Source organism: Theropithecus gelada, chromosome 17, assembly GCF_003255815.1.
Source record: "Theropithecus gelada isolate Dixy chromosome 17, Tgel_1.0, whole genome shotgun sequence".
NCBI classification, from domain to species: Eukaryota; Metazoa; Chordata; class Mammalia; order Primates; family Cercopithecidae; genus Theropithecus; species Theropithecus gelada.
Window position 1 is genome coordinate 65,590,556 of NC_037685.1, and position 9,723 is coordinate 65,600,278.

The window sequence follows — 9,723 nt, forward strand, 5'->3', positions numbered from 1 at the left end:
CTAAAATGCTGGAAAGCACCCTGCTCTAGAGCGGAGTAGAGTCCTGTTGTACTCCAGTGTCTGGAACAGTGACTGAATACATGGTAAGTGAGCAATAAATTGTTACTGGATTAATACATGATTGAATAAGTAAAGAAAACTGTAAAATCTTATTTGAGAACATAATACAAAAATTTAATCAATGGGGAGATGGATCATAATTCCTATTTGGCAACACATATATTACACATATATTTTAAGGTCATTTTTGCTATCATGTTAAGTATACTACAAAAGTGGAATATGAAGATCTGATTTTGGCTGTTACAGACATGACATCTCTCAGGATATAAAGCTCACTTGAACCAAAGAGATAATAGGGATATAGAATGAAAAGTTAGGAAAAAAATCTATTTTGGCAAGAAAATTCAGCAAGACTTTCTGCATTATGTTGCATAGTGTGCATTCACAACTATATTCTACTTTTCAAAAATTATTAATATATTTCTCTAATGATGATTATCTAGGTTGCTTCCAATACCTGACTTCCACTAGTAATGGTATATTGAAAATCTTACTCATATCTCCTTATGAACTTGTGGGATAATTTCTCTGGATGGAAATGCTGAGATGTAGGATATATCTGGATGGTTCTCTGAATGACTACACCTGCTTACACTCCTAACAGTAGTCCCTCAGAATTTCCATTGCCCTATAACCTTGCTAATGCTTGGCACCATGTAACATTCTAAATTTTTCCAATCTCATGGGTGTAAAGTGGTCTCTCATTATTTTAGTTTACATTTCTTTGCAAATTAAAACATTGAGTTTAATGGTGAAATTGAATATTTCTACATGTTTAGCCACTAAGATTTTTCCTCAGCTTATTAATATCCTTTTTCCATGTCTCTATTTGATTACTTTTCTTTATCATGTTGATTTGTTGAAGTTCTTTGTATGAACAAGTTACTCATTCTATGTTGATCTTGGATATCTGTCAGTCTGTTGTATATCTTTTAACTTTGCTGCTGATTTCCATGGGGCAAAAGAAATACTTTCATTATTGAATTCAATTGAAATGATGGGATCCTGTTGTGGCGAGGGCCAAGGGGCAGCCCTGCATTTCATCACCATAACAAGATGGGCTGGTTACCATAATGAATAGCAGAACTAAAGCAATAACCTTAGTGGTTTTACCCAAAGAGATTATCAGCATTGCCTAATTATTCATGGTGTCCTTAGACCTGAAATAGTTGGCTTATTAAGGGCTTTATTAAGTTGGCTTATTAAATTATTAATAATTTTTGAATTTTGATACTTGATTTGTATCAGTAAAAAGCTGCATGTATTTATCTGGAAGCCTGACTTGAACCACTAAAGACAGTCATGATCCCTCAATTATAAGAATTGAGCCAGATGACAGGTCCAGAGTCCATTAAATGAAGAGGAGACCAAGTCCCCTTGAGGAGGGACAATGCAACATAGCTAAAAATTGATGCTATAATTTTGTAGCTTTCTCCAAGGGGATCTGTAGCCATTTACCAGGGTGGTTATGCATTAGGGAAGGCAAAATAACAGACTATTTAGGGATCACTATAGTCTGGCTCTGAACTGATACCAATTTCTAGGGATTCCAATGTCACTGATCCACCAGGCAGAGTCGGAAATTCTGAGGTTCAAATGATCAATAGAGTTTGGCTGGGTTTATCTCACAGGGGGGCCCACTGAACACATTCTGTGGTTATTCTCCAATTCTGAAATGCATAATTACAATTGACATGTGCAGCTACTGACAGAATCTCCACATTGCTTCCATGACTCTAGGAGAGAGGGCTATTGTGATGGGAAAGTGAAAGCCACTGGAACTATTCACCTTCTAAAATAGTGAATCAGAAAGAATACTATATCCCTAGAGGGGCTGCAGAGATTAGTGCCACCATCATGGATTTTAAGGATACAGGGGTGGTGACTCTCCCCACATCCCCATTAAACTCATTATTTGGTTTATGTAGAAGACAAATGGATATTGAAGAATGACTATGGCTTATTGTAAAACTTGTCCAGCAATGAATTCAATTGCAGCTGTTATTAAAAATGTGCTCAACTCTCCAGGCCTGTCATAACCTGATCTACAGCAGCCTTGATCATCTCTCCATCCCATAGAAAATCACACTGGTCCACTGTGTGGGGGTGACTGTGTTGATTAGACCTGGTGAGCAGGAAAGTAATAAGTATTCTACAGTAAATGCCTAAGTAAGATACTTGCATGCCTGAAGTTTAAAATAAATTCCACAAAAATCCAGATGTTTGCCACCTGACAAAAATAATTTGAGTTCTGGTGTTCTAGGGCAGGGGTTATAAATTCTGACTCACAGGCCAAACTGTGACACTGGTCAGAGACCAGTTTTTATATGGCCTGTGGGCTAAAATTGTTTTTTTTACATATTTGAATGATGGCATCTTTTTTTTAAAAGACAGCTACGTAATAGAAACTGTATGTGGCCTGCAAACTCTGAAACATTTACTATCAGGTTCTTTTTAGAAAGCATTTTCTCATCTGGACCATGTTGAAATATTTTTCCAAGGTAAAGAACAAATTGGTGCATTTGAATTCTCCTACTACGAAGAGAGAGGCATTAACCCTAGTGGACATCTTTAGATCTTAAAAGCAATATATACTTCATTTGAATATGCAATTCTGATACATTTACTCAGTATCCAGAAAGATTTACAATTCTTAGCATGGTTCGGGACAAGAGTAGGCTCTGTAACAGGTCCTGCTGCTGTGCAATTGCTCTCTCACTTGGGCCATATGACCTACCAGATCTCATGGTGCTTGAAGCATCTGTGGCAGACAGAGATGCTGTTTGGAGCCTTTGGCAAGTCTCAATAGGAGAATGACAATGCACATCTTTTATGATTTGGGATAAAAGTTATGCCAAACTGTGCAGATAGCTACTTTTTTGAGAAGTTTCTGACTTGCTACTAGCCTGAATGCTTGACCACGGACCAATTTGCAGTATAACCTGAGTTGCCCATCCTGAACGAATGTTATCTGATGCACCAAGTCATAAAATTATGCATGCACAGCAATCCTTGATCATCAAATAGAAGTGACACACACACGTACACACACACACACACATCTTGCTGGCAGGTTGATACATTGAACTATGTTCATCACGGAAGAGTCAGCACTTTCTTCTCACTAGAATGAAATACTTACTTTGTTTTCCCTAAACACAGTGCATCTACTAAAGCCACTATGCTGACAACATTGCTTTTAACTATATATATATGGTTATATGAGTATATAACATATGCTATTATTATGTCAAACATAATATAATATTGAATTTGAGAAGGTCCTGAAAGTAATGAACAAGCATCCAGTTGCCCAAAATTGCTACACTTTCCTTCAACTCATATCTATGTCCTTATGAGGAGTTTTCTTCTTTTTTTTTTTCTTTTTAAATTTAGAGATGTGGTCTCACTATGTTGCCCAGGCTGGTTTTGAACTCCTGAGCTCAAGTGATCCTCTCACCTCAGCCTCCCGCAGTGCTGGTGTTACAGGTGTGAGCCACCACGCCAGGCCTTTGAGGAGTTTTCTGTGTCTAGTTGACTGTAGAAGAGAACCTTTAGATCTGCATTGCACGTGGTTCTGCATTATTTGCTGTCACTACCTGAAAGTACATGTCTGCAGCACTGTAGCCCCATCCAGGTGGCCCCGAAGGACAGTGATAAAGAAAATTCTCCCAGCAGAACTTTGAGAAGTGCATTTGGTTGTTTTCTGGAAAGAAATATGGTCAAAATATGGATCTACATCGTTTCATGGGCAGAGGTTAATGGTTTGGCTTTGTGGTTAGGGACTTAGAAGAAGAAGAATTAAAGCACAGGTGAAAAGGAAGTCTAGGGAAGAGGTATGTGGATTGACCTCATCTAATGGGTACAGAATTTGAAGATATTCAGGTCTCACGCGAATGCTCACCAAAGGGCAAATAAGATCTTAATAATAAGGTGGACAAGATGACACATTTTGTGGACGTCAGTCAGCTTCTTTTCTTATCTTACCTTAAAATTACCCCAAAGTCTCACGAACAAAGTCGTCATAGCAGCGGAGATAGAAGTTGCACATAGATTCTATAATGTGAACTTCTACTCACTGAGGCCAATCTGGCTCAACTGCTACCGAATATCCCACCTGCCAACAGCAGAATGTAGTGGTAAGCCCTTAATACAGCATTATTTCTCAGGGGGATCGTGTTGGTAGGTTGACACACTGAACTATTTTCATCATGGAAGGGGCAGCACTTTCTTCTCACTAGAATAAAATGCTTACTTTGCTGTCCCTAATCACAATGCATCTACCAAGGCCACTATGCTAACAACATTGTTTTTGACCAAAGAACTCATTTTCAATATAGCAATGGATTTACACTTGTGGAATTTCCTGATTTTAACATATCACATTAATATTACTCTGAAATATCCGATCTGATAGAAAGTGGAGTAGCTTTTTAAAGATTCAGTTCTGGTACTAGCTGGGCTTCAACATCCAGCAGGTCTTCCAGCCCACAATATATACTCTAATCGTCCTCTATTCCATGATTCAGTTTTTCTATGTTTAAGACTCACAGGTCTGAGAATCAAGGGGTGAAAATGGGAGTGGCTTCTCTTTCTATTAGCTCTAGTGATCAGCTAGAAAAATTTTTGTTTCCTACCGCTGTGACTTTGGGTGTTGTTGAGCTATGGGTTTTAGTTCCTAAGTAAGGAAAACTTCCAACAAAGATATAGCAATGGATCTACTAAACTAGAAGTTGAGACTACCACCTAACCGTTTTCTGAACTACTAAATAAAACAAATTGACCAAAAAAAAAATTATTTTAGTAGCTGGAGTGATTGATTCTAATGAAGGGGAAAGTTGGTTGCTACCATGCAATGGAGATAATGAAGAGTATGCCTGCAATGCAGGAGTTCCTCTGGCCTGCCTCTCAGTCCTCCTAGGTCCTGTAATAACATCACTGTATCCACACAAACACTTGTACACAAAGGTCATAGCAGCATTACTCATAGTAGCCAAAACTTGGAAACAACCTACCTAAATGTCCATCAACTGATGAATGAATGAATACAATGTGATATATTTTATATAGTTCATACTGAATGGAATAGTATTTAGGCATTAAAAAATGGGGTACTGATGCATGCTGTGGCATGGATAAACCTTAAAAATATTAAGTTCAGTGAAAATAGCCAGACAAATAAGGCCACATATTGTATGACTCCAACTACATATGACTTCAGCCACATGAAATGCCAAGAACAGGCAAATCTATAGACATTGAAATCATATTAGTGGTTACCTAAAGTTGAGAGGCTTAGGGGTAAGTAGGGAAGTGACTACTAATAGTTACAGGTTCTTTTGGCAGGGGGTTGGGGCGGCATAAGTGTGTTCTAAAGCTCATTGTGATTAGGGTTGCACAACCTTGCAAATATATTAAAAGGCTTTAAATTTTACACTTTGAATGGGTGAATTGTATGATATGTGAAGAGTATCTCAATAAAGCTGTTACCAAAATTGAAAACTATAGCAATGCGGTGTAGGCAGGACTATTAATAGCTTAGGTCCTTTAAAATGAAAGGTTTGGGTCAATTATCAGGCAAGGGACCATGGCCAGCCAACGTGAGTGCTTTTAGGGCAAAGAGAAAATGTGGCTATTTTATTTTGTTGCTTAAATTGTTCCAGCTTTGGCGTTTGTGAATTTGCCATGCCCCTATTCTTGTTTTTTAAGCACTGGCTTACTTTCTGGCATTAGAAGATGCTCCAGGCTCATCTTGTATTTTCTCTGCTATTTTCATTTACTCTAATGATGGATTTAATTGGATTTATGTCTACTACCTTGATATTTGCTTTCTATTTTCTCATCTGTTTGTACCCTTTCTTCTTATTTCCTTGCTTGCTTTTGGATTTAACAAGTATTTTCTGTTATTTCATTTTCTCCTCTATTAGCTCTTCAGTTATATCATTTGTCATTATGATTTTATAGGTTGCATTTGAAATTATAATACTTATGTTTGATTCATTACAGCCTATGTTAGATTAGTATTTCACCACTTCCCAAACAAAGAAGCCTAGAAAGCTGAACTTCTGTTACTCCTTCTCTCCTTTGTGCTATTTTTGTTATATTCTACTTTCATATATGTTATAAATCCCACAAGATTTTATTATTGCTGTTGTTTTAAACAGTTCTATTTCTATTTGTTCACCTGAGTATTCTTTCAGGGGCACTTTAGTTTTTCTTGCAGTCTTATGCTTCTGATGGTAACATTTTTCTTCACCCTGGAAATCTTCTTTTATTTCTCATGTACACATCCTCTGGCAACAGGTTCTTTGATTGTTTATAGTGCTTAAAACATCATTATTTTGGTTCTAGTTTTGAAAGATACATTCACTTGGTATAGAACTTGAAGTTGACAGGCTTTTTGTTTTTGTTGGTTTTTTTTTTTTTTTATTAGTTTCAGTGTTATAAAGATGTCATCCTAGTGCCTTCCCGCTTCCATTTTTTTTGTGTGTGTTCTTTGCTTCTCTCAAGAATTTTGTTGAGAAAGAATTGTTATAATAGTTTTGACACAGCTATTATAGTTGTTTACATAGGACCCCAACTTCTCCACCATAGCTAGAACTAGAACTCCTTTTTCTTCTTCCTGACTTTTGCATTGACCATAATATAAACAGTTTCTGTGATAGAGCATATTCTTGTCTAACTTTTGAGTTTTAAAAAGAATATATTTAAAGTGTTCCCCTTAAGTATGCTGTTTACTGGTAAGTTTAAGTTCCTCTGTCAAGTTTAAGAAGGTCCCCTTCTATTATTATCTTTCAGAGATTTTTTAAAAGTAATAAGTAGATGTTAAACTCTACTAAATGCTTTTTCAAAATTTTTTGAGATAGTATGTGAGTTTTCTCTTTTATATTATTATTATAGTAAATATCAATTAATTTCCTGGATTTAAACAATCTTTGCATTTCTCAGATCAACCGTGCTGATACATCTACTTGATCATTATATATATATTTTATAGTTTATTTTTTGGTTTCTGTTTAGTTATCAATCTTTTTTTCACTGCTTTACTTTTATAATTCTTGCATCCTTAGTTTTCACACCACTTTTGTGGATAACAGATTAAAGCACAGTCAGAAAAATTGTTAACCCTATATTGTGGGCATTAAAAAACACCTTTTTGTTCTCAGACTTCTTAGAGGGCAAGCAGACCCTCCTCCTCACAGCGACATCTGTAGGTCCTCATGCCCTAGGACCTCCACATAGCGAGAAGTCTTAACCTGATCTTCAGTAGAGGCTCACCTTCCCCTCTGCTGCTGCACCCCACACTTGCTTCCCCTGGAGATCATGGAGAAGTTGTGCTCAGACTCATCTCCGTTTTCTTTTTTCATAGAAAACCTTCTCATGATTCAGAGAGTAGTCGGGAGGTGAAAATTTAGGCTACTATCAACTCAATCCCCGATAAATCTTCATAGATTTATATTATCCCCCGCATTAGTCCATTTTTGTGCTGCTGTAAAGGAATGGCTGATATAAAGAAATTGAAAGTATTTATAATCTAGAGATAATCAGTGTTACTCAATTGCAAGTATGCATATCTTTTTATAACCAGGTGTCAAGGAAATGTTTTTAGACAATAAACAAGACTTCTTCCTGCCTGAGTGTTGAAGGACTGCATTTGGTCGGTCAGGCCACCAGGAATGGCAGTCAAGTTCGTGCAGGTTCAAGCAATGAACATCACATCAGGACCACTTCTTGCCCACGATAACATAAAATGCTTTCCATTATGAGAATGTCTGGATTTCAGAGATGCTACAATCTGAAAAAGTGTGTGCCTTACATTTGAGAGAAAAGCCATCCTTTTTAATTGAAAAGTACTAAGAAGGCTAATAGATAATTTGATTATTTCCATTTATATATTTTTATCAATTTATCCTATTTTCTGTGTGAATATGTCTGAATTAATTTTGTCAAACATTGTAGTAGTAAAGCTTTCTGTTTTATATTTTAGAATACTAATTTTTATAATAAATACTTACACAATATAATGAAGATATTATTCTTAAAAGCAAAACAAAAAGCAAACAAAAAGTCTAATAGCAATAAGGTAAAAAGGAGTCTACTAAAATGTGAGCTGATTTTTTTCCCCTGAACTTTATGCTACTCTTGCACTTACAAAGAATGTGCATTACATTTTTGAACACTGAAAACTATTCCTACATCTCTATCAAAGTAGAGTTGCTATCATGCTTGACATTAGAAAGATTATTTACAGAGGTGGAAAGCCTGAGAATACGTTTGATAATTTAAGAAATTTGGGGAGGAAAAATGGATGAGATATGAAAAAGCATTAAATAATAATGAAATTATACTAAAATACTGGAACACATAAGATATGCAGCTGAAAGATATAGATCAGTGAGGAGATTTGAAAAGCTGGAACAAAAATCTCAGTTTATTAAATGAACAACTGATTCCTGTGTAAAAGGGAATTCAGAAAACTGGAAACAGAAACAATTCTAATTAGTATTTTCAGATAAACATCATAGTTATTAGTAGATTTTCCTCTACTTATTTATTATCCCCTGCCTTCTAATTTTGAGAAGAAAAATATTATCAACAACAAAAACAAATTATCTTCTCTGTCTCGTAACCCTCCCACTCTACATTTTTTGCCCTTTTTCCTTTCTTCGAAGTACTTACTTATTCTCCCGCTGAGATTCTTTCTCCCGCTGAGATTTTTTCTCAAGCATATAATGTTATAAGGAGAATTTTGTGTTTAGAATTCTAAAATATGACTTACCCGGGGATCTTCGTTGAAGTTTAGTTTGGCAAATCTACTTTCGGCTCTCAAGTTTCCTCTCATTGATCCAAAGAATGTAGTTTTTCATCTTTACTGAGGGCCTGTTTACACACTTATATAATGTATTAAACTTAAAAACATGGAGTAAATGCACATTATGTGCCAAGCATACTGCTAAGGGCTTTATCTTTACTTCATAGGAGTAGGAAACAGAGACCTAGACAAATCAATAAAACAAAAATTAATAAAAACTAGCCCAATGTGGCAGAAACTGTTCCTCACTGATATCCATGTGCTCACTGATATTTTCTTAGTCTCCCTTGCATTTAGTTTAAGCCTGTTGGCTGATGAAAAGTGACTAGTTCTGGCCAACGGTTACATGTCAAAGTGCCTTCCACCCGTATGCCCTCTTTTCCCTCTCATTTGTCAGCTGGGTCATGGGAGGACATCTTTGGAACCAGAAGGTTGGAAACATCCTGGGTCCCTGAGTCGCTATGTGGAGGAGATCTTTCCTACCTGTGTTATACTGTGATGGCAGCAAGAAATACATTTTTACTGGGTTAAACCCTGAGATGTAGGGAATAATTTATAACCCAAACTAGCATTAATTTTGGTGCATTGGGAGTAGTGCACTTTCTATTACATAGCTAATACCTGTAGAGGGTACATAGTTTGAACCTAGAACTCCTGGCTTCATTGCCGGTACTCTTAAAGAGCAACTTCCTGCATCAGGTAAGAGAGGACAAAAAGAAGAGAGAGAGAGGGCACTGACTTGATGTGATGTGAAGAGAACCAGGCCCTCTCACCCTCCCTGGAATGGCAGTGAGAGGCAATGGTTCAGACAAACCTGGTTCATTTCCCACTTACTACTGTGTTGTCAT